Consider the following 24,000-nt stretch of genomic DNA (forward strand, 5'->3'; position numbering starts at 1 on the left):
TAAGTAGTTAGGGTCCCAGCAGGGACTTTGTCCCTGGTGGGGCATGCCCCCCTCCCCCGTCTCTGGGATTCAAGCGAAGTGCAGACTGTAACAGGCTTATGCCTGTTAGTGATCCCCACGGCAGCTGTCTCAAGTGCTTGGCGGAGGCACACGTTGAAGATAAGTGCTATATCTGTAAGAACTTTTGGCCCCGCACGAAAAAAGAACAGGATATTTGACTTCGGACTCTCCTTATGGAGTCTTCCCTCCATCTGGTGTCTGAGCTGTCTAGGCACAAGTTGCCAAGCACCTCGGCATCAGTGCAAAGTCCACCCCCGGCACTGGGCTCCGCCTGGCACCGCTGCCCATCACCAGTACCTTAAAAAGTGAGGAAGCACAGCTCCCTGGCACCGGTAAAGAAGAGCCAGGTGGCAGCAGGCAAAGGACCTGCCTTGGGCCCTCCGCCTACCCTGGAGCCCCGCAGTCAGCCTTCTCTGGTTGGGACCTGTGAAAGGTCCTCCTTCGACTCCTGTGAGTGGTACTGGACCAATCCCCCTGCCGGCACCAATGCCCTCGCGTACCCCCCAAGCATCGAAGGAGCACAGGCCTCCACCTGCACCACTAGTGCAGCAGGTGCCGCAGGGTTCAGCAAAGGCTCCCCAAGAGGGCAAGCCAGCAGATAAGGCTCCCCAGGGAGCAGTGGAGTGCTGCTGATCTCTCAAGGCGATAGTGTGCCCTCCACCTCTGTGCCACTGGTCACCGGAGCCACCAACAAGGTTGTTGGATGCTTGCCATCAGTCACCGGCTCCATGATCACGGTCACCATTCTCCCAACGTGGGCTGCTGAGAGGGAGGCTGCCGGTCCCCTTACTACCGGCACCAGTCGCCTTCCTGCAGGTTGTCATCACATCACTGATCCAGGTCGCCAACACTATGGGAGCATTCTCTGTCCCGCCTCCAGTCCCCCCGGCACCAACTCCGGTCTCCACACCATTGGTACTGGTCCCCCTGTGCCGGGCTCTGGTTACCGTTATCGATGGTCTCCAAGCAGACTCAAGCATCTCTGGCCCCTACGTGGTCTCTGGAAGGGGGTTCCGCTGGGACTGAGGGTTGCTTTAGCTCATCTCCTAGACCCCAGTGGTGAGAATGGGTGATCCAGCCTGCATCCACAGCATTGGCGCAGTGGCAGTCAGGTCAGTGGCCCATGCAGTGGCTTTGTTGGAATGCATAGGGGGTGCCTGTCATGGCTATGCCCCCTTTGCTCCATTCGTCATCAAGCGCCTTGGAGCAGCAGCAGCTGGCACTAGGCTTGGTACAGGAGACACGCCCGGAAGCCAGGACTCAGGAGGCTGTGCCCACCCCTAAGCCACCCTCCCCTGTGGAGGAGGAGGACCAGGGTTCCCCACCGGTGGTACAATCTTCGTCTTCGTACTCTGACAAGATGCTTGCGGGCCCCTACAGGGCTAGCCTACCTGGTGACTTTAAGCACCCACTAGGCCTTGCTTTGGTGGGTGGCTGAGAACTTGGGCCTGGAAGTGGAGGAGATGGCTGAACAGGTGGACACCTTATTCGATGTCCTGTTAGCCTTGAGAAGGAGAAACGGGCACTCCAGTTCAACCCTGAAAAACAAAGAAGCCAAACGACTGGACTTGTTTGGAAGAAAAATTTATTCCACAACCAGTTTACAGTTTCAGGTGGCGAACCATCACGCCCTCTTGGGCCATTATAATTTTAACTTATGGGACTCCCTCTGTAAGTTCAAGGAGTGCCTTCCTCAGGATTTGGCTGAAGAGTTTGACACTCTGGTGCAGGAGGGCACCACAATGGCTTCTGGTCAGGGGCACAGCTGGAGTGCAGAGGCAGGCGTCCTGCCTGTCCTGACACGGTTCCTGGCCAATGGGAGCGTGGAGCTGGTGCTTCGGGCAGGGGCAGCACGCAGAGCCCTGTGGCCCCCATGCCTAGAAGCCAGACCCACTGCTGGCTGCCTCCAGGGCACAGCACGGTGTCAGAAAAGGTAGACACTAGCCTGCCTTAGCTGGGCAGCACCGCCGATGGGACTTTTAATGTCCCGGTTGGCGGTGCTGACCAGAGCAAGGCAACCGAGTGCCTGACATGGCATGACCCACAGTTTGAAAAACACTGGGCTAAAGGACACCAGAATCACCCTTTGCTCACTGGGCATGCAAACGCCACAGTAGGCGCATAAGTAATGCTGGCCACCCCAGCCGCCAAGGCTTTGGCAGCCTCGTCCGGAGTCTGCTAGAAGAAGGGACCAAGACACTAAGTTTAGTCGGCGCCACCCTTCTACCTCCTGTTTATCTGCGCAGCCTAGACTGGCGAAGCATTCCAGAGGCCAGAAGTGCTTGTTTCGATGGCATGCTCGAGACCGATGCTCCAGTCAATTCCTTTGATCCGCCGTTACCTTTCCTCAACCACCTCCTTCCCGACCATTCAGCCTGGTTGCGGGTCACTTTGGACCACTGGGTCCTGGACATAATATCTCCGGGCTATACCCTGCTGTTTTTGGCCACTCCTCCCTTCCCCTCCCCCTCTTCCCCGTCCCTCTTCAGGGACCCTTCTCACAAGCAACTTCTCATTCAGGAGGTCAAGAACCTTCTGTGCCTGGGGGAAGTAGAAAAGGTTCCTCAGGACATGAAAGGATAGGGGTTCTACTCCTGATAATTCCTAATCCTGAAAGCAAAAGGAGGTCTCAGATCCATCCTGGACCTGCGTTGCCTCAACAAGTCTCTCAAGACGCTTATTTCCATATTCCCAGGTCACAGGCGTTTCCTCTATTTTATAGTGGGAGGGTGCCATTTCCAGTTCATGGTGCTGCCCTTTGGCCTGTAATTGGCCCTGAGAGTGTTCATAAAGTACATGATGCCAGTGGCAGCTTACCTGAGATGTCGAGGGGTTTTCCCATACATTGGCGACTGGCTTATCAAGGGCAGGTCTCGGGAACAGGTGCAAAGGAGCCTTGATCTGGTGCGTTCCACCTGCCGCAATCTGGACCTGTTAATAAACACAAAAAAGTCCACATTAATGCTGGTCCAGTGCATAGAGTTCATTGGGGGTGGTTGTCAACTCCATGTGAGCCAGGGCCTTCCTTCCTCTTTCAGGCAATGTCGGGCTTAATCTGCCTGTTAAAGAACCACCCTCTCACTACAGCCCACACCTGCCTATGTCTGATGGGCCACATGGCTGCATGCATGTATGTTCCATCCGGGGTCTGAACAGAGGTTCCCTTTCGGATGCCTTCTTCATTCCATGGTCGGGGATGCTGATGTATGCCTTTCCACTGGTGCCATTAATCCACAGGGTCCTGGTGAAAGTCAAGTAGGACAGAGCAAGGGTTATTCTGGTAGTCCCAACATGGCCCCATCAGCACTGGTTTGGCATGTTGTTGAACCTTTCTGCAGCCGCCCCTCTTCTGATGCCTCTTTGGCCTGATCTGCTGTCCCAGAACCATGGCAACCTGCTACATCTGAACCTGGAGGTGCCGCACCTGACGGCTTGGCTGCTGCATGGCTGAGTGCAGAAGAAGAGGTGTGCTCATCCCATGTTTAACAGATTTTGCTGGGCAGCAGGAAACCCTCCACCAGGGTGACCTACCTAGCTAAATGAAAAAGGTTTGTGTGTTGGGCCTCGAAGTGGTGCCTTTGGGCTGAGCAGGCCTCTCCACAGGACATCCTGGATTACTTGCTGCATCTCAAGCTCCAAGGGTTGTCCCTCTCTTCCATCAAGGACCACCTGGCAGCCATCTTGGCATTGCATCCCCCATTCCAGGGCAGGACTCTCTTCACCCACCCTATAATGGCACATTTTTTAAATTATCTGAAGAGCCTCTATCCGCACGCCTGGGACCCGGTCCCTCACTGGGACCTGAGTCTTGTGCTGTCAAGGTTCATGGGATCTCCCTTTGAGCCTCTTGCTTCCTGCTCCCTCCTGCTTCTCTCCTGGAAGGTTTCTTTTCTGGTTTCTATAACATCAGTCTGCAGGGTGTCTGAAGTCAGGATGCTCACCTTGGAACTGCCCTAAGCAATCTTCTTCAAGGACAAGGTCCAGCTGCGCCTCCACGCGGCATTTCTGCCTTAGGTCGTTTCCCAGTTTCATACTGACCAGGACATATACTTACCAGTCTTCTGTCCGAAGCCTCATGTATCAGATGAGGAGCACAGGCTACACACCCTGGACATCAAGTGGGTGCTGGCATTCTACATAAATAGAACGAAGCCATTCCATAAGTCAACGCAATTGTTCGTGGCAGTGACAGACAGGATGAAAGGTCTCCCAGTGTCTGCTCGGAGGAGCTTGAACTGGATCACAGCCTGCATCTACTACTGCTATGAGCTGGCAAAGGTGCCCCCACTAGCAATCACTCAACAATGACAGCTCACTCAACTAGGCGTCTTCGGCAGCCTTCCTGATACAGGTGCCGATCCAAGAGATCTGTTGGGCCGCTACCTGGTCATCTGTCCACACGTTCGCATCACATTATGCGCTGACCTGGCAAGCTTGAGATGACACTGGTTTTGGTAGAGCAGTGCTACAAACTGCAAGACTGTGAACTCTGAGCCCACCTCCGAGGATACTGCTTGACATAAACAAGCACTCAAATAAGAAAAAACAGTTACCCACCTTTTCATAACTGTTGTTCTTCAAGATGTGTTGCTCATGTCCATACCATTACCTGCCCTTCTGCCCCTCTGTCGGAGTTGTCAGCAAGAAGGAACCGAGAGGGCATAGGGCTAGCGGTGCCTGATATACCAGCGCATGAGCACGGCACTCAAGGGGGCACCGCAGCCAGCCCTACAGATATCGCTAAGGCAGAAAATCTCCGATGACCACACACGTGGGCGCTCACACATCTAGAATGGAATGGACATAAGCAAAACACATCTTGAAGAACAACAGTTACAAAAAGGTAGGGAATAGTTTTTTCTGGTTACTTCTCCCAAATAGTTTCAATATGAAAAAGCTTTACTAAAGTGAATCTCTGCTGGTAGATATGCTAGCTCCATAAATATGTATGGGAAGTAGGAGTTTTGTTTTTCTCACCATGTTTTAAAGTTTCATATTCTTTTGCAGCTGGGTAGCGGCTGTTAAACATTTTCCATTCCAGTTGGCTAAAACTTTGGCACAAGAATAATTTTCCTTGTGTAAAGGATCAGCTTCTGCCTCACTATTGTCAATTTGGAAACGTGTATTGCCAAAATAAAGAGACTTTGGCCTTTTATATCACTTGGTGTCCTCCAGCAGAGAGTGTGAGCATGCGTGCACATCCCAAGCAGACTCTGCCTTTGCCCCAGTACAGGGAAGGGGTGGGTGTGTCTGAGTGGGACACGTTGCATATTTCTTAGGAAAAAGCTTTCCTCTCCCTACCCCCCACCTTGTGAAGCAGGAGCCCTCCCCCCCGACTCCCATTCTCCCCCCACAACAGTACCAGCAGGTCAGCACCATCTGGTGGCCCCAAGGATCAATGGGAAGAGAGGAAGTGGCCTCAGAGAGAGGTGCAGTGTGGAGGATATAATGTTCTTGGCTTACAGTCCAATCAACAGTCCTTGGAAGCCACATTCCATCATGGGACATGTAGTGCTTGCAGGGCTGCTGCAGCCAAGTCTTCCCCATCTCATCCCTGCGGGGTGGGGTGGGAGGGTAGAATTGGCAAGTGGACACAAACTCCTGGAATCCAGGGGGGAAAGAGGACAGTGTTTGGCAAAGGGACTCAGGTACCCAGTGCTGACAACCCCAAGAGTTTGAAATTCATGGACCTTCCAAATTGTGCTTTTGAGGAGGTGTGTGTCTTTTTATTTGCTTTCTGAGCCTTTAGGTTACAGTTGGGCCACATTTTCAAGCTTTGATTTCTGTAGGTACAAATAGTAGATTATTTTTTTAAGGAAGGCTGAGATTCTCTGCATAGCTGAGAGTGTCAAACCACATTCCAGCACGTGGGGCTGCAGGCTTGGAGAAAAGGAGATTCTGCTGTAAACAACTTAGCTTGTACTAATGTGTGGGAATACCCCTGCCATTAATTAATAAGCATAAGGAAAAACTAGCTCACGAAAGCTTATGCTCAAATAAATTGGTTAGTCTCTAAGGTGCCACAAGTACTCCTTTTCTTTATGAGGCAACTGCTGCTACCAGTTTGTTTTTCTGAGATTCCCTGTTTTTCCTCTACTCCTCAACTAACACCGTGGGAGAGCAGGCATTCAGGACACTTCCTGTATGTGTAAGTGTCCCTATTAGGGGACATTATTATCTGGACAAGAGGGATATCTGGTTTCTGAGGGGATACTACTGGCCAGACATGGGGTACTTTTTGTTTGGGGGGAGGGCACTAGAGACAGGTTGCAAAACACCTCCTCTCTGCGGGGGGAGAGTAACTGTGTATTGGCCAGTTGCTGGGGAAGGCATTTAAAAAAGTTTTATATTATTTACTCTTTTCATAAAATCAACAACATATCTAAGCTATTTCACATTTCTCTGGACCATACCTTCAGGCCTCAAGGCACATAGGGAGGAGCATATCCTGAGTAAACATCTGGAACCAGGAAGGTGACTACAGGTGCTGTTTGTTCTTCCTTCATTGCTTCTCTCTAGTGTGTTGGCCAACATGCTCTCTCTCCTTGCCTGTTGTTATACAGGCTGCCTTCATAGACATGTTCACCTGCATGTGTCCAGTGGTGATTGAGATATAAGTGGCTATGCATATCTACTGTGTTGCGGGGGGGGGGGGGGGAAGGAGTACTAAAACCTTCCGCTGCTTCTCACATGCTTCTAGTGCAGTGTGCCTTGATGCAGCAGATGAATTGTAGTCTTCTCTTACCTTTGTTTTCAGAATGTGTTGCCCTATGCGCTACTTTGTGCAGCTGGAGGTATGAGCTGTAATTAAAAGTACATAGAAACATTGTATCGACAAGTTTGTAAGGACCCCCTTGGGCATTGAAAATGTATTCCCCAGAATGCCCCCCTTCCCCTGTTCCTGCTGCTGTCCCATCCCTACTGCAGTACATTGGTCTTCAGTAGGAAAAATTACACGAATAAATAATTGATTTAAACTTAATTCTGTTTATTGGTTAACTGGTGGGAGTGGTTTTGTGGCTGCAAATATGTGTAACAGTACATGAATATCGTTTAAGTGTTTTCAGGATCAGGGCCAACCCCTTTATGGACTTAGTTGCAGAAAGGACCGAATTTTGCTCCAGAGTCAGACTATATATTGGAGCTTTTTGAAATTTACTTGAATACAATGTCTGCACCCTTGAGAGGGTGAGCAGCACATGCATTACCCCAGTGGGCATCATTATGTTAGCAGAATGAGGTCACATTAGCTGTTCTGAAGGGTTTTTCAGGCTGAGACTTAAAAGAAGATGTAATCCTTAACCTTCTACAGATGGGGAAACCAGCACAGGTGTGCCTGAACAGTCACACCGTGGAACAATATAGAAAGTCAGAAAAATTTAACTACATATAACTGACAGATTACAGAGTAGCAGCTGTGTTAGTCTGTATTTGCAAAAAGAAAAGGAGTACTTGTCAACTGCTGGAAATGGCTCACCTTGATTATCACTACAAAAGGTCACCCCCCCCCCCCTGCTGGTAATAGCTCACCTTAAGTGATCACTCTGGTTACAGTGTGTATGGTAACTCCCATTGTTTCATGTTTTCTATGTATATAAATCTCCCCACTGTATTTTCCACTGAATGCATCCAATGAAGTGAGCTGTAGCTCACGAAAGCTTATGCTCAAATAAATTTGTTAGTCTCTAAGGTGCCACTAGTACTCCTTTTCTTTTTACATGTAACTGAGTTCTTTAATATCTCAGTCATGCTTATCAAACTGGCAGCCTTTCTCTAAGGGGTAAGGATGTATTCTGATGTTTGATTGGTAGTTGTTTTTTGTTTTTGTTTTGTAAATGAAAATAATTTGTGGTGGTGGGCTGTGCATTCTAGCAACTCTAATTCCACCACAACTTTTTATAACAGTGCCATTTAATCTCTATAATAATGTAGTGGGAGCTCTCTTTCTACCTTTGTACCATCACAGCAGTTTTTCTTACATCACAACTGACTGAACATGTAGGAAGAGGGGGCAGGTTATTCCCCTTTGCCTTCGCTCTGCACTGCATGTACTCCGCTGGCGGGGAGACATCCCAGGATCTCTGCAGGTGCCCCTTTTGCCCCATCTCTGAATTGAGATGATGTCACAGCAGGGGCAAAGCACTAAGGGCACTAAGCAGGTGGTTGGATTGAGGAGGAAAAGGTGTACAGTGGTGCACTGTGAGAGATGTAGAGTGTCCTGGCCTATCTATGTTATTGGACTTTGGTGGTTGCATGGCAGCATGAGCAATGCAGTGTCGTGCTTTCTCCCACCATGAAGCGAGCAGACAGAAACTTCTACCTGCCAGGGAAGTGGTGGGAAGGACAAGCTGTCACGACAAGTGCCCTAATACGTGCAACACAAGTCACAGATGGAGCATCCCTGAGCTGTGCTGCCACTGGGAGCAGCCAACCTCACACTGAGGGGGATTGGTGACCCATTCCAAGAGTGGGGATAGTAGGTTACAGGGGGGTACCCTTAGCTATCCCCCCATCAACTCTGCTTCTCTTCTTTGGCCTACATGCCTCAGTTTTCTCCTCTCAAACCACTTCATCTCCTGCTCCCCCACCCCCAGGCACTCACACCCTCCCCCAATCACCTAGATAAAGCCCCCTAATCCCTCTCATTCCTTCCCCCCAGGGCACCTGCTCATCAACCAAAGTCCCTTAATCTCCCCTATCCCCCACATCCCTCCTGCCCATACCCCCCTTGTGGGTCCCAAAGCAGGCTGCCCCCACTTCAACCCCCATGGGTCTAGCCACAACCCCACTACCCAAAACTGCAGGCAGCTCCAATCCCTCTGCTCACCCCCAATCTCCCACCTGCCCCACCTTTTGCCCCTCAGCCTCACTCCTCTTCAGCCCCGCACCGTAAGTCCCCCTATTGGGGGCGCCCTTCCACACCCATGGCCCCTCCACCACTGCCGTGTTCCCAGCGGAGCCCGCCTGGGCGGGGCGGAGGGAAGGAGTTGTACCGCAGTGCCTTGCGGGCGATGTAGTATGTCCCGGCCTGCATCTCCCATCAGCCACCGCAGGGCCAGCGGCACCATGGGAGTGGCAGTGTCCGGTGCCTGCGTCTCCCAGCGGCCAGTGCGGGGCCCGGCGTTTCCTGTTTGGGCGAGAGGAAGGCGCTTTCGGTATCACAGCTTCCGTTTGCAGGGCAAGGCGGGAAGAGGAAGTGACTTAATTCGCCCGGACGCCAAAGCTCCTGCCAACCCCAGTACCTCGGGGGATTGTCTTGATTCTCCACGAGTCGCTGCGGTCGTGAGCGATGCATCATGGGAGTTGTAGTTGACAACGTGCTGCCTTCTCGGGAACGTTTGGTACCCCTCAGCCCGCGGCCCCCTAACCTTCCCAACACTACACCCCCCATCCTTCCACCAGTGGGGTCCTCAGCCCGCCTCTTCCCTCCCTCCCCAACACCACCAGCCCCACACAACTTTTCCCAAGCGGCACCCCCATTCCCCCGAGTCAATTCCTCCACCTGGGGCCCCTCAGCTCCCTCTTTCGCCCCCCCAGCCCCATTCCCCCGAGTCAATTCCTCCACCCGGGGCCCCTCAGCCCCCCTCTCTCCTCCCCCCCAAAATCCCCCAGCCCACCCCAACCTACACCCCAGTCCATGCCCCTCATCCGTGGGAACCTCAGCCCCCCATCCTCCCTCCCTCCCCAACACCCCCAAGCTCACCACAACCTGAACCCCCATTCCTACCCTTCCCACCAGTCCATCCCTCCACCCATGGGACCCCTCAGTCCCCCTCTCTCCTCCCTCCCCAACGCCACCAGCCCACCACAATCTGCACTCCCATCCATTCCTCCCTCCCTTCCACACAGCACAACAACACACACAGCCCATCTCACACAGACACATTGAACACGACACACAACCCGTCTCACACAGAGACAAACAATACGACACACACAACAGGACACACACATCACAAACACGCTGGACAACACTACACACGGACAACACGACACACACACACTCCACACAACACTCGAGATGACACACAACACACACACAACATGACACACACACAACACTACCCACGACCAGTTTCACAAAGACACACACAACACAACATGTCAGACACACACAAGACACACAAGACACCACACACACGACACCGACACACACACAGAACACGACACATAACACGTCACACACACACACACATACAACACAGGACACCGACACACACACAGAGTACACGACACACAACACGTCACACAAAATGACACACACAATAAGACACACAAACATCACACACAACACACCACACAGACACACATACACAACGACACACAACACACACCATGTCCATGTCACACATACACATCACACACAACTCGTCACACGACACACAACATGTCACATACAACACGACACACAAAACATCACACACACAACACCTGTCAGAGTAACAGCCGTGTTAGTCTGTATTCACAAAAAGAAAAGGAGTACTTATGGCACCTTAGAGACTAACCAATTTATTTGAGCATAAGCTTTCGTGAGCTACAGCTCACTTCATTGGATGCATACTGTGGAAAGTGTAGAAGATCTTTTTATATACACACAAAGCATGAAAAAATACCTCCTCCCACCCCACTCTCCTGCTGGTAATAGCTTATCTAAAGTGATCACTCTCCTTACAATGTGTATGATAATCAAGTTGGGCCACTTCCAGCACAAATCCAGGTTTTCTCACACCCCCCCCCCCCCCACACACACACACATACACAAACCCACTCTCCTGCTGGTAATAGCTTATCTAAAGTGACCACTCTCCTTACAATGTGTATGATAATCAAGGTGGGCCATTTCCAGCACAAATCCAGGGTTTAACAAGAATGTCTGGGGGGGGGGGGGGGGAGGGTAGGAAAAAAACAAGGGGAAATAGGTTACCTTGCATAATGACTTAGCCACTCCCAGTCTCTATTCAAGCCTAAGTTAATTGTATCAAATTTGCAAATGAATTCCAATTCAACAGTTTCTCGCTGGAGTCTGGATTTGAAGTTTTTTTGTTTTAATATAGCAACTTTCATGTCTGTAATCGCGTGACCAGAGAGATTGAATTTATGAATGTTATAATTCTTGACATCTGATTTGTGTCCATTTATTCTTTTACGTAGAGACTGTCCAGTTTGACCAATGTACATGGCAGAGAGGCATTGCTGGCACATGATGGCATATATCACATTGGTGGATGTGCAGGTCAACGAGCCTCTGATAGTGTGGCTGATGTTATTAGGTCCTGTGATGAGGTCCAGCAACCACATACCACACAACAGAACCACTAACCCAGGAACCTATCCTTGCAACAAAGCCCGTTGCCAACTGTGCCCACATATCTATTCAGGGGACACCATCACAGGGCCTAATAACATCAGCCACACTATCAGAGGCTCGTTCACCTGCACATCCACCAATGTGATATATGCCATCATGTGCCAGCAATGCCCCTCTGCCATGTACATTGGTCAAACTGGACAGTCTCTACGTAAAAGAATAAATGGACACAAATCAGATGTCAAGAATTATATCGCACAACACGTCGCACGTTGCATGTCACACACACAACACGTCGCACACAGCCTGTCGCATGTTGTACGCAGCACGTCACATGTTGCACACACAACACGTTGCGTCGCGAGTTGCACGTAAACAGCACGGCACACGTATGTCGCACATGCACATGCACAACACGTCGCACGCGCACAACACGTTGCACATGCACACAATATGACACACGACCCGGCACCCAGCACAACACACAAAAATCACAGACGACACCGACACACCAGTCACACACTCAACACACAACATGTCACATACACCAAGACGTCTCACACCGACACACACGACACCTGACACACACGAGACACATGACACCGACACACACGACGCACCCGACACCGACACACATGACGCACCCGACGCACCCGACACCAACACATGACGCACCCGACACCAGACAGCGACACACACACCACACATGACACACACGACACCCACACATGACACACACGACACGTCTCACAACACATTACACGACACAACACTGACACACACACACAAACACGTCTCGCACGCACGCACATCTCACGTCCGCCGACTCACACATAACATCTCACACGCTGACACTCACACTCCGACGCGTGCTGACACACGCATGCCGACGCACGCCGAGGCACAGCGACACTCGCACGCCAACACTCACGCACGCCGAGGCACGCCGAGGCACAGCGACACTCACATGCCGACACTCACGCACACCGTTGCACGCTGACACTCACGGACGCCGACATTCATGCACGCCAACACGCGCACGCTCGCCGACACTCACATGCTCGCCGACACTCACGCACGCCGACGCTCGTGCGCGCCGACACACAACATCTCTCGCGTGCGCCTACACACAACTTCTCTCACGCACGCCGACACGCGACATCTCTCGCGCGCTGTCTCACACGTGCCGATAGACACCGACACACACGCGACGTCTCTCTCACGCGCCCGCACACACGCAACACGCGACGTCTCTCTCACGCGCCCGCACACACAGACGACACCGACACACGACACCTCACATGACAGACAAAACGGCAGACAACATGACACAGAAATCACACACGACATCGACACACGACAGACAAAACGACAGACAACACCTCAAACAACACACAAAACAACAGACAACATGACACAGAAATGACACATGACATGACACACGACACCTCACACGACACACAAAAGGGCAGACATGACACAGAAATGACACATGACATGACACACGACACCTCACACGACACACAAAAGGGCAGATGACATGACACAGAAATGACACATGACACCGACACACACGCGACGACACACACACGAGACGACACACAACACCTCCCACGATACACAAAATGGCAGACATGACACAGCCAGCCCCAAACTGACTTCCCCTCCAGCCCCTCCTCCTCTAGGCTTTGTCCCTATCCTGGGCCAGGAGGTCACCGGATTCCTTTGTTCTCCAACCCTTTAGCTCTCAAGGGCCAGACCATAGTTGCCAGGAAAGAAGGTGTCTGCCATTCTCTGTGTCCAGACCCCTGCACACACCCGCCCTCTAGAGCTCTGCAGCGATCATACACCCTTCTCCCACCACCTACATACTTAAGAACTGCATAGGGGAAACTGAGGCACCCCCACACTATTCAAAGGAAACATGAAGAACAGTCCCACTTCATCACAGATGACTCCAGGAGGTGAATTGCTTTCTATCCTACCATGTTTCTCTCTCTCTCTCCTCTAGTATGTTAGCCAACACACACACTCTGTCTCTGTCTCTCTCTCTCTGTCCTTGCCTTTCCCTGTGCTGTCTCCCTTCGTAGGACACGGGCAGGCACACTAGGTGTGCATCCCCACAGGCTATGTCTCGGAAGCCAAGAAGAAGTAGGAGGGGACGAAAATCATGCAGGGCAGTGCGTGCGAGCGTGGACCAGTGACTGTCAGTGTTAACTTGATCTCTGTTCATCAAGTGGGGCCAATGCATGGATGAGGGCAAGATTTTCAGCACCAATGGAGCTTTATATAATGATAGCTCGTGCTTGGCTTTTGCAGCTGCTCTCGCAGAGGAATTGTCCAGGAGCCCGAGCCAGAGGAGAAGTGGCCAAGGTGTACCTAAGCAGCTTGGACATCCTTCTAAGTGGACATGAAGAGTCGTCAGCTTTCTGTCTCCCGCATAACTGGCTCTGAGTAAGCGGTCAGTGCTTTGAATTCCTCATCTGTGCTCGCTGCAGTATTCTTCAGAGGCCGTGTGCTTCCTCTTTGGGTAAAGGGCTCTGTGAAATTATGGCTGATGAGGGGCCAGAGTCTGCTGTGCAGAGTGATTATTTCGGGTGCCGTTGCAAGGGGTGCTTTCTAGTTTTAGTACTAAAGGCCTGATGGTGGGGAGGGTTGGGGCAGAACGCCGCCGTGCAGGAGAAGAGAAAAGAATAGCCTATGCAATGTTGCCCACTGAGATGGTAACTTATTTGTTTTTCCTCCTCGGTCTGGGTTTAGTACAAACAGTTTACTCCCCTCATTGGATGGAAAGCGAGCGAGAGCAGTGAGCCCGCGAGCACTGTTGATGCAAGCCAGGAGTCGTCCAGTTGGCAGTGGAGCAGTCGCTAATGTCAGTGAGATAAGTGTCTGGTTTGTTTAAGGCTTTGTTCACGGCCCGCCTGGCTCCAGGTAGGGACTCCCCATTAGCTGGGGCTGGGTTTGTAAGAAATGGTTCCTGACCAGCTGTGGTTACGAGAGAGACAAGGTCCCCGTTTTCAGGGGCTGCTCATTTCTCTGGCCAGGAACGGTGTCTCCTTCGCAGGAGAAGGTTGCATCTAGGAGGAGGACTCCAGCTGGTGAGTTGCTTGCCTTCCTCCCATGTTCTTCTCTCTTCTCTTGTGTGTTGGCCAACTTTCTCAGTCTCTCTCTCCTCTGCTCTCCTGGTGCTGTCTCCCTTTGTAGGACAAAGGTAGGTGTGCATTCCCCCAGGTGAGGTCTCGGGAGCCATGGAGAAGTCGGAGCGGACGAAAATCATGCAGGGCAGTAGAAAGGTTGCTGAAAGTACCTGAAGAGACAAAGGAACTGAGAAGGGGGAAGTCCAGACTAAAACAGGAGTCTAGTCTGTAAAGGGAAACCACGGGAAGTCTAAGCTACAGAAACTCTTCAAGTTGCCGAAAGACATTTAGGGTGAGAAATTACTTCTTGAATCCAGTCTCTTCAAGATCTTAGGCTTAGTATGTGTGTGTATTTGTATTTGCTTAGTAATCTGCCATCTTCTGTTTGCTATCCCTTACAATAACTGAAAATCTAACTTTTATAGTGAAACTATTTTTTGTTTATTATTATTATTATTATTATTATTATTAAACCCAGTTTGTGCAACTGGTGCGCCGTGAGGAAATGCTTTGTGTATTACTCCAAGGGGCTGCCCGGTGTCACTGTTGGTCCATGAGGGAAATGATTTGAGCACTACCTGAATTGGCCAGGAAGTGTCACCATTGCTCCTTGAGGGAAATGCTTTCTGCGTTACTCCAAGTGGCTGCCCAAGTGTCACTCTTGCTCCATGAGGGAAATGGTTTGTGCATTGCCCTGACTGGCCACCCAGTATCACTGTTGTTCTGTGAGGGAAATTATTTCTTCATTACACTGAGTAGCCACCCAGTGTCATTGTTCCTGTATGAGGGAAATGATTTGTGCACGATCTGAATTTGCCACCCAGTGTCACTGTTGCTCTGTGAGGAAATGCTTTGTGCAGTACCCTGAGTGGCCACCCAGTGTCACTGTTCGTCCATGAGGGAAATGGTTTGTGCATTATCTGGATTGGCCACGTGGTGTCACTGTTGTTCCATGAGGGAAATTGTTGGTGCATTACCCAGAGTGGCCACCCAGTGTCACTGTTGCTCCGTGAGGGAAATGATTTGTGCATTACCTGAATTGGCCACCCAGTGTCATTGTTGCTCCGTGAGGGAAATTGTTTGTGCATTACCCTGACTGGCCACCGACTGTCACTGTTGCTCTGTGAGGGAAATTGTTCGGGCTTTACCTAGAGTGGTCACCCAGTATCACTGTTGCTCCGTGAGGGAAATTCTTTGTGCATTCCCCTAACTGGCCACCCAGTGTCTCTGTTTGTCCAGGAGGGAAATGGTTTGTGCATTATGTGGATTGGCCACCCAGTGTCACTTGTGGCACCTTAGAGACTAACCAATTTATCTGAGCATAAGCTTTCGTGAGCTACAGCTCACTTCATCGGATGCATAGTGTGGAAAGTGTAGAAGATCTTTTTATATACACACGGTTAAGGAAAAGTTAGCACATGTGACTCCATTTTGGTTTGGGACCCACCATGGTTTAAATGCCAGCACATCATACACCAGGAGGAGTGATCCTTAGATACTGAATCCCTGTGAAAATCCTCCTCCTTGTCTCCAGCCTGCCTTGACTCCCAGTATCTGGTTTTTGTCAGTCTCTAACTCCCTGTCTCTTGGCCTTGATGTGAGGCCTCCCATCCTGATAATAAATGTTACTGATGCATGGCTTTAGGACCATGCTGTGTAATTAACATACTGGTATAGCACGAGGAATGCACCAAGCAGGGATAGGTGGTAGATAAGACAAGGATTTGTTTATTGGCTAAGGTTTCCGATGCACGAGGGCAACATGCTTTGCTAAAAAGTATATAACCTTTGTATAATCTGTATTCAGGGTCCCCTCCTGGCTAGCAGGGGGGCACCACGCTCGAGCGTAATAAACTTAGTGTCTTTTGGGAACTCTGCAGTTGTGGACTTTGTTTATGTGCCTCAGCCTAGATTCGAACTGTGCGTGTCCTACCAGGTGTAATTCGCAGCAGTTGTGTGCGTGTCCAGGTGTAATTTGTAACAGTTTTGGCGACCACAAAGGGACTCTAGGCTCGCCCCAACAAGCGAGACTACACTCCTCCTCTTGGACAGTTCCAGCCGGCACAGGGTGAGTTCACCTTTGAGAACTCTAAGAAGGGGGGGTGTGAGCCGTCACTTAGGCAATAAGGTGGCACATTTGGTGTCCTTTTGGTAGCCCATTATGGGTTCTGGGCAGAGTGTAAGTAAGGGGACCCCTTTGGCTGAAATTCTCGAGAATTGGGGGAATATTTCTTGTACCCATGGGTTAGGTAAAAAAAAAAAAAGCTGTAATCTTGTGCAAGGTTGAGTGGCCAGCACTAACAACTCAAACACCTTTTGACTGGCCACCGGATGGTTCCTTTGCTGGGGAAAAATTAACAGCGCTTAGGAAAAAGCTGGAAAACAAAGCTCCAGTCCAGATGGATTATTGGTATGTATGGGACAACTGGCCTTATGCGCATGCGAAAGGACGTCCTCTTTCCTCCTCCTTTTCTTATTCATCTCAGGGATCTCCAGCCCCGCTCTGTGCTATGCCTGCTTCTGCCCCTCCTCCGGCTTACCCTCGGCTTTCTGACTTATGCCCGTCACCTCCTTGCTTGCCAATTAGCCGTGCTTTCTGTCCAGGTGACAAGCCTCATGGGGGTGGAACTCGGGTAGCCCTTGTAAGTGAAAATATTTAAGAAAAGAGACCAGGAGGGCTGGGGGCTAGTTAAGAAGCCTACCCTCCTTGTTAATTTGGTAGTGAAACAAAGCTGGTGCTCATGGAAGGGACAGTTCAGAGAAAAAAAACAGGATCGGGCCCAAGCGGCAGGCAACAGATAGAGAGATTGGAAAACAGGTTGTAAACTTGGAGGTCATAGTGAAAAAAGAGGAGTAAATAATTACAGAAATGGAAAACGTAAATCCCGGAATAATACTTGAAATGGTAAAATCTAAGTTAATTGGGTGTCGTTTTGGGAAATAAGCAAGTGATTTAAAAAAGGATAGTAAAAAGTTAACTCTGTAGTTGCTGGAAAGAATTAAGCAGTTGAACTTTGTAAAATACTGGAAAGAAAAAGAATTCTTGGTTTCTTTGCAGCCATTTTGGAAAAAAATGGGCCCTTTTCCAAAAAAAAAAAAATGCAATTATACAGTGTTACTTAATTAATATCTTATTAGGCTCCAAGGGGCTACAATAGGTGGTGTCTTCCTTTTCAGGTCGCTGTGTGTTTGACAGCAGGAGTTAAAAGTAAAAGGCAATCAAAAGTCTGGTAAAGTTTATTGTGCCCTTTTTAAAGTAAAAATCTTTAACCTGTGGATCCAAAAGCAAGCCAGAAAGCCTTTGTTTTAATGTAAATTACCTAACTAATAAGGTAGAGGCCACTGAAACCTGGGCTGCTTATAAAACAAATACAAGAAAATATGGGTAATTCCTCTGTTTTGCCTGCAATTAACAAGGGCATTTGTATAAAAAGAAAATATTTTAAGCAATGACTGACTGCCCAAAAGGGGTAGATCTGTGGTTTTTTTTGTCTTTCAAAAAATCAGAGAAAACTAATGCCAGCTGAAAAGCAATTCAACATCTCATAAATTTACTGGCACAATAGGAATTCTGTTCTGTGTTCTATGTCCTGTCTTGTGGTGTTTGTCTTGTGGCCAGAATTGCTGTGTTTAATTTTTCATAGGACAGTTTAGTTTAAAACTAAATAGAAGGGTTAAATCAAAATGCAGATACTCGTTTTATTCAACTTGGAATATATACTAAAGTTTAATATATTTGCTTAAGTAAAAAAAAAAAAATTCATTGGCCAGATCTTTTAATTAAAAAAAATTGTTGTTAAAATTTGCACACCAACAGTCTTTGGAAGCAAGGACATGAAAGGTTAACCCACTCCCCATATTATACATAAAATCCTTCTGGCTACCTCACATTTCTAGCCAAAGGGCTGGGGAGGGAGGAAAGCTACTGGACACCAGAGGTTGTACCAAGTGGACTCCTCAAAAGTGGGTGTGCTTGTCCTGGCTTGTTGCTCCAAAGCTCTGTAATAAAGTCATTTTCGTAAAAGGGTGTATGTGGCATACATTAAACAATAAGACTAAAGTGCTGTATAATGGGCAATGTACATGTGTTCCTTTTTAAACAAAGATGAATAAGTAAAAAGTAAAAGTTTCCTTTGCAGGTTAATAAAAGCCAAGAAGGGGAAAAAAAAATAAAACGGAGGACAAGCTAATTCACAAATGAACACCACGACCAACCCATGGACTAAGCTTTCCAGCTACTGGGACCTTCACAGCCCACCAGGACTTTTTGTGTTCCTGTTTATTGGACTTACATTGGGGGTAGTGTTTTTTGTATAGTATAAAGGAGAATGCTGACATTGGTATGGTTTGCCTGGGGGGTTCCTTTCCCTATTCCCAAGTCCAGTACAAGGATGGAAGGGCAATAGCTTCTTAAATTTAACCTGCGCTATCAAACAGGGTGTAAATTGAACGCAGTGTTGAATTGGTATTCATACCCCCACATATTTAGGTCAGGGGGTCCCGTTGGTAGGAGTACCTATCCCCCTTAATCAAACACTCCAAACTAAGCTTTGGGCAAACACTACATTTAACTGAAATGTTACAATCCAAATATGGTCTATTAATATGGTGGCCCAGGGTAATTATGCTTTATGTGTGTCACGACGTAAGGGCATAAAAAATACAGTTTTTGTAGGAAATTTTGTGGGGTGCAAGGACACCACCCAAATCAGCTCTGGTGCGGGCGGCCCCTCTACCTACTCCAGGACCCCGTGGCCAGTCCCCAAGGGGTCTGGCTGGTATTCATTATGCAATCACACAGCCTATAAGGTTCTCCCAGCAGGATGGTGTGGTACATGTACCTTAGGGGCTACAGTACCTGCCGTGACAGTACACCAAAACCTGACCCAGGGAGAGATCCGCAATCTAGTATGGAGGGACAGACAAAGTATTCCTTTAAACCCCCTTTCTCAACGGCCCAAAGGCTTTCACTCCTTTGTGCGTTGGTTTCTGCCATGGTTGGGAGTAAGCGAGCTAAAAAAAGCTATAGTTAACATTTCAGCTGCTTTGAAACTAATGGCAAATGCTACTGCAGTAGCTCTATCTGCCCTTCAAATTGAAGTCACCCAGCTATCCCAAACGACATTGCAAAACAGCCTAGCCCTGGATTATCTCCTTGCAAATCAGGGCGGGGTTTGTGCTCTGGTCAATTCAAGCTGTTGTGTATTTGTAAATCAGCACTATAGGGTAAAAACTAACATCCACATCCTCAAGCAACAGGCAGCCCTATTCCACCACATCAGCCTTGACACTACCAGCGCCGGATTCCAGGAGGTCTGGGACTGGCTCACCTCATGGCTACCGGATGTGGGGACTTGGGGACGGCGTATTTTGTATTTACTTTTTTTGACTGTTATTGTTTTTGCGTTATTTTTTGTATGCCTACAATGCTGCAGTATGTGCTGTCGGCAGTTGCTAACCCTGCAGCGCGGTTACTCAGCCCCAATATAGCTTACTGACGTACAAAAAGAAAGGGAGGACTGTTAAGAAAAAGTTAGCACATGTGACTCCATTTTGGTTTGGGGCCCACCATTGTTTAAATGCCAGCACATCATACACCAGGAGGAGTGATCCTTAGATACTGAATCCCTGTGAAAATCCTCCTTCTTGTCTCCAGCCTGCCTTGACTCCCAGTATCTGGTTTTTGTCAGTCTCTAACTCCCTGTCTCTTGGCCTTGATGTGAGGCCTCCCATCCTGATAATAAATGTTACTGATGCATGGCTTTAGGACCATGCTGTGTAATTAACATACTGGTATAGCACGAGGAATGCACCAAGCAGGGATAGGTGGTAGATAAGACAAGGATTTGTTTATTGGCTAAGGTTTCCGATGCACGAGGGCAACATGCTTTGCTAAAAAGTATATAACCTTTGTATAATCTGTATTCAGGGTCCCCTCCTGGCTAGCAGGGGGGCACCACGCTCGAGCGTAATAAACTTAGTGTCTTTTGGGAACTCTGCAGTTGTGGACTTTGTTTATGTGCCTCAGCCTAGATTTGAACTGTGCATGACATATCAGGTATAATTCGCAGCATTGGTGTGCGTGTCCTACCAGGTGTAATTCGCAGCAGTTGTGTGCGTGTCCTACCAGGTGTAATTCGTAGCATTTGTGTGCGTGTCCTACCAGGTATAATTCACAGCAGTTGTGTGCGTGTCCTCTCAGGTGTAATTCGTAACAACACAAAGCATGAAAAAATACCACCACCCACCCCACTCTCCTGCTGGTAATAGCTTATTGGCGGCTGTGATTGCAGAGCCATTGGCCATTATCTTTGAAAACTCGTGGCGAACCGGGGAAGTCCCGGATGACTGGAAAAAGGCTAATGTAGTGCCAATCTTTAAAAAAGGGAAGAAGGAGGATCCTGGGAACTACAGGCCAGTCAGCCTCACCTCAGTCCCTGGAAAAATCATGGAGCAGGTCCTCAAAGAATCAATCCTGATGCACTTGCATGAGAGGAAAGTGATCAGGAACAGCCAGCATGGATTCACCAAGGGAAGGTCATGCCTGACTAATCTAATCGCCTTCTATGATGAGATTACTGGTTCTGTGGATGAAGGGAAAGCAGTGGATGTATTGTTTCTTGACTTTAGCAAAGCTTTTGACACGGTCTCCCACAGTATTCTTGTCAGCAAGTTAAGGAAGTATGGGCTGGATGAATGCACTATAAGGTGGGTAGAAAGCTGGCTAGATTGTCGGGCTCAACGGGTAGTGATCAATGGCTCCATGTCTAGTTGGCAGCCGGTATCAAGTGGAGTGCCCCAAGGGTCGGTCCTGGGGCCGGTTTTGTTCAATATCTTCATAAATGATCTGGAGGATGGTGTGGATTGCACTCTCAGCAAATTTGCGGATGACACTAAACTGGGAGGAGTGGTAGATACGCTGGAGGGGACGGATAGGATACAGAAGGACCTAGACAAATTGGAGGATTGGGCCAAAAGAAATCTGTTGAGGTTCAATAAGGATAAGTGCAGGGTCCTGCACTTAGGATGGAAGAATCCAATGCACCGCTACAGACTAGGGACCGAATGGCTAGGCAGCAGTTCTGCGGAAAAGGACCTAGGGGTGACAGTGGACGAGAAGCTGGATATGAGTCAGCAGTGTGCCCTTGTTGCCAAGAAGGCCAATGGCATTTTGGGATGTATAAGTAGGGGCCTAGCGAGCAGATCGAGGGACGTGATCGTTCCCCTCTATTCAACATTGGTGAGGCCTCATCTGGAGTACTGTGTGCAGTTTTGGGCCCCACACTACAAGAAGGATGTGGATAAATTGGAGAGAGTCCAGCGAAGGGCAACAAAAATGATTAGGGGTCTGGAACACATGACTTATGAGGAGAGGCTGAGGGCGCTGGGATTGTTTAGCCTGCAGAAGAGAAGAATGAGGGGGGATTTGATAGCTGCTTTCAACTACCTGTAAGGGGGTTCCAAAGAGGATGGCTCTAGACTCTTCTCAGTGGTAGCAGATGACAGAACAAGGAGTAATGGTCTCAAGTTGCAGTGGGGGAGGTTTAGATTGGATATTAGGAAAAACTTTTTCACTAAGAGGGTGGTGAAACACTGGAATGCGTTACCTAGGGAGGTGGTAGAATCTCCTTCCTTCGAGGTTTTTAAGGTCAGGCTTGACAAAGCCCTGGCTGGGATGATTTAACTGGGAATTGGTCCTGCTTCGAGCAGGGGGTTGGACTAGATGACCTTCAGGGGTCCCTTCCAACCCTGATATTCTATGATTCTATGATTCTATGATCTAAAGTGACCACTCTCCTTACAATGTGTATGATAATCAAGATGGGCCATTTCCAGCACAAATCCAGGGTTTAACAAGAACGTCTGGGGGGGGGGTAGGAAAAAACACGGGGAAATAGGTTATCTTGCATAATGACTTAGCCACTCCTAGTCTCTATTCAAGCCTAAGTTAATTGTATCCAATTTGCAAATGAATTCCAATTCAACAGTTTCTCGCTGGAGTCTGGATTTGAAGTTTTTTTGTTGTAATATAGCAACTTTCATGTCTGTAATCGCGTGACCAGAGAGATTGAAGTGTTCTCCGACAAGTTTATTAATGTTACAATTCTTGACTGTTGCTCCATCAGGGAAACTGTTGTTGCATTACCCAGAGTGGCCACTGAGTGTCACTCTTGCTCCGTGAGGGAAATTGTAGGTGCATTACCCAGATTGGCCACCGAGTGCCACTGTTCCTCCGTGAGGGTAATGCTTTGTGCATTACCTTGACTGGCCACCCAGTGTCACTGTTGCTCCATGATCGAAATTGTTTGTGCATTACCCTGACTGGCCACCCAGTGTCACTTGCTCCGTGAGGGAAATTGTTGATGCATTACCCAGAGTGGCCACCCAGTGTCACTGTTGCTCCGTGAGAGAAATTGTTTGGCATTACCCTGAGTGGCCATGGAGTGTCACTGTTGCTCCATGAGGGAAACTGTTGGTGCATTACCCAGAGTGGCCACCCAGTGTCACTGTTGCTCCGTGAGGGAAATGCTTTGTGCATTACCCTGAGTGGCCACCGAGTGTCACTGTTGCTCCGTCAGGGAAATTCTTCGTGCATTACCAAGAGTGGCCACCCAGTGTCACTGTTGCTCCATGAGGGAAATTGATGGTGCATTACCCTGAGTGGCCACCCAGTGTCACTTGCTCTGTGAGGGGAACACTTTGTGCATTACCCTGACTGGCCACCCAGTGTCACTGTTGCTCCGTAAGGGAAATTGTTTGGCATTACCCTGAGTGGCCACGGAGTGTCACTGTTGCTCCATGAGGGAAACTGTTGGTGCATTACCCAGAGTGGCCACCAAGTGTCACTGTTGCTTCGTGAGGGGAATGCTTCGTGAATTACCTAGAGTGGCCACGGAGTGCCATTGTTGCTTCAGGAGGGAAATACTTTCTGCATTACCCTGAGTGGCCAGCTAGTGTCACTGTTGCATCCCCCTCACTGGCCACCCAGTGTCACTGTTGCTCCATGTTGGAAATTGTTGGTGCATTACCCAGAGTGGCCACCCAGTGTCACTGTCGCTCCATGAGGGAAATGCTTTGTGCAGTACCCTGAGTGGCCACCGAGTGTCACTGTTGCTGCGTGAGGGAAATTGTTGGTGCATTACCAAGAGTGGCCACCCAGTGTCACTGTTGCTTCGTGAGGGGAATGCTTTGTGAATTACTCTGAGTGGCCACCCACCGTCACTGTTCCTCCATGAGTGAAATTGTTGGTGCATTACGCAGAGTGGCCACCAAGTGTCACTGTTGCTCCGTGAGGGAAATTCTTCGTGCATTACCTAGAGTGGCCACGGAGTGCCATTGTTGCTTCATGAGGGAAATACTTTGTGCATTACCCTGAGTGGCCAGCTCGTGTCACTGTTGCTCCGTGAGGGAAATTGTTTGTGTATTACCCTTACTGGCCACCCAGTGTCACTGTTGCTCCGTGAGGGAAATCGTTCGTGCATTACCCTGAGTGGC

At 49.3% G+C, this 24,000-nt stretch overlaps 2 long non-coding RNA genes across 5 annotated transcripts; one reads left to right on the forward strand and one right to left on the reverse strand.

The window, feature by feature from the left end:
- Window positions 1–989: 989 nt before the first annotated feature.
- Window positions 990–4,831, reverse strand: LOC142070095 (uncharacterized). The gene is made up of 3 exons (XR_012666036.1): window positions 4,618–4,831; window positions 2,878–2,991; window positions 990–1,598 (listed from the first exon to the last, which is right to left on the reverse strand). It is a non-coding gene; the product is annotated as an uncharacterized LOC142070095 (long non-coding RNA).
- Window positions 4,832–9,266: 4,435 nt separating this feature from the next.
- LOC125627228 (uncharacterized) lies at window positions 9,267–20,499 on the forward strand. Of its 4 annotated transcripts, none has more exons than XR_007353959.2 (5): window positions 9,267–9,401; window positions 13,113–13,332; window positions 13,688–13,829; window positions 14,129–14,797; window positions 18,645–20,499. It is a non-coding gene; the product is annotated as an uncharacterized LOC125627228 (long non-coding RNA). The 4 variants fall into 4 exon arrangements; XR_012666046.1 differs by lacking the exon at window positions 9,267–9,401 and having other exon boundaries at window positions 11,592–13,332; window positions 14,129–14,466; window positions 14,573–14,797; XR_012666047.1 differs by lacking the exon at window positions 9,267–9,401 and having other exon boundaries at window positions 11,592–13,332; window positions 14,129–14,240; window positions 14,573–14,797.
- Window positions 20,500–24,000: the final 3,501 nt, after the last annotated feature.

This window comes from Caretta caretta, chromosome 25, assembly GCF_965140235.1.
Source record: "Caretta caretta isolate rCarCar2 chromosome 25, rCarCar1.hap1, whole genome shotgun sequence".
In the NCBI taxonomy this organism is placed as follows: Eukaryota; Metazoa; Chordata; order Testudines; family Cheloniidae; genus Caretta; species Caretta caretta.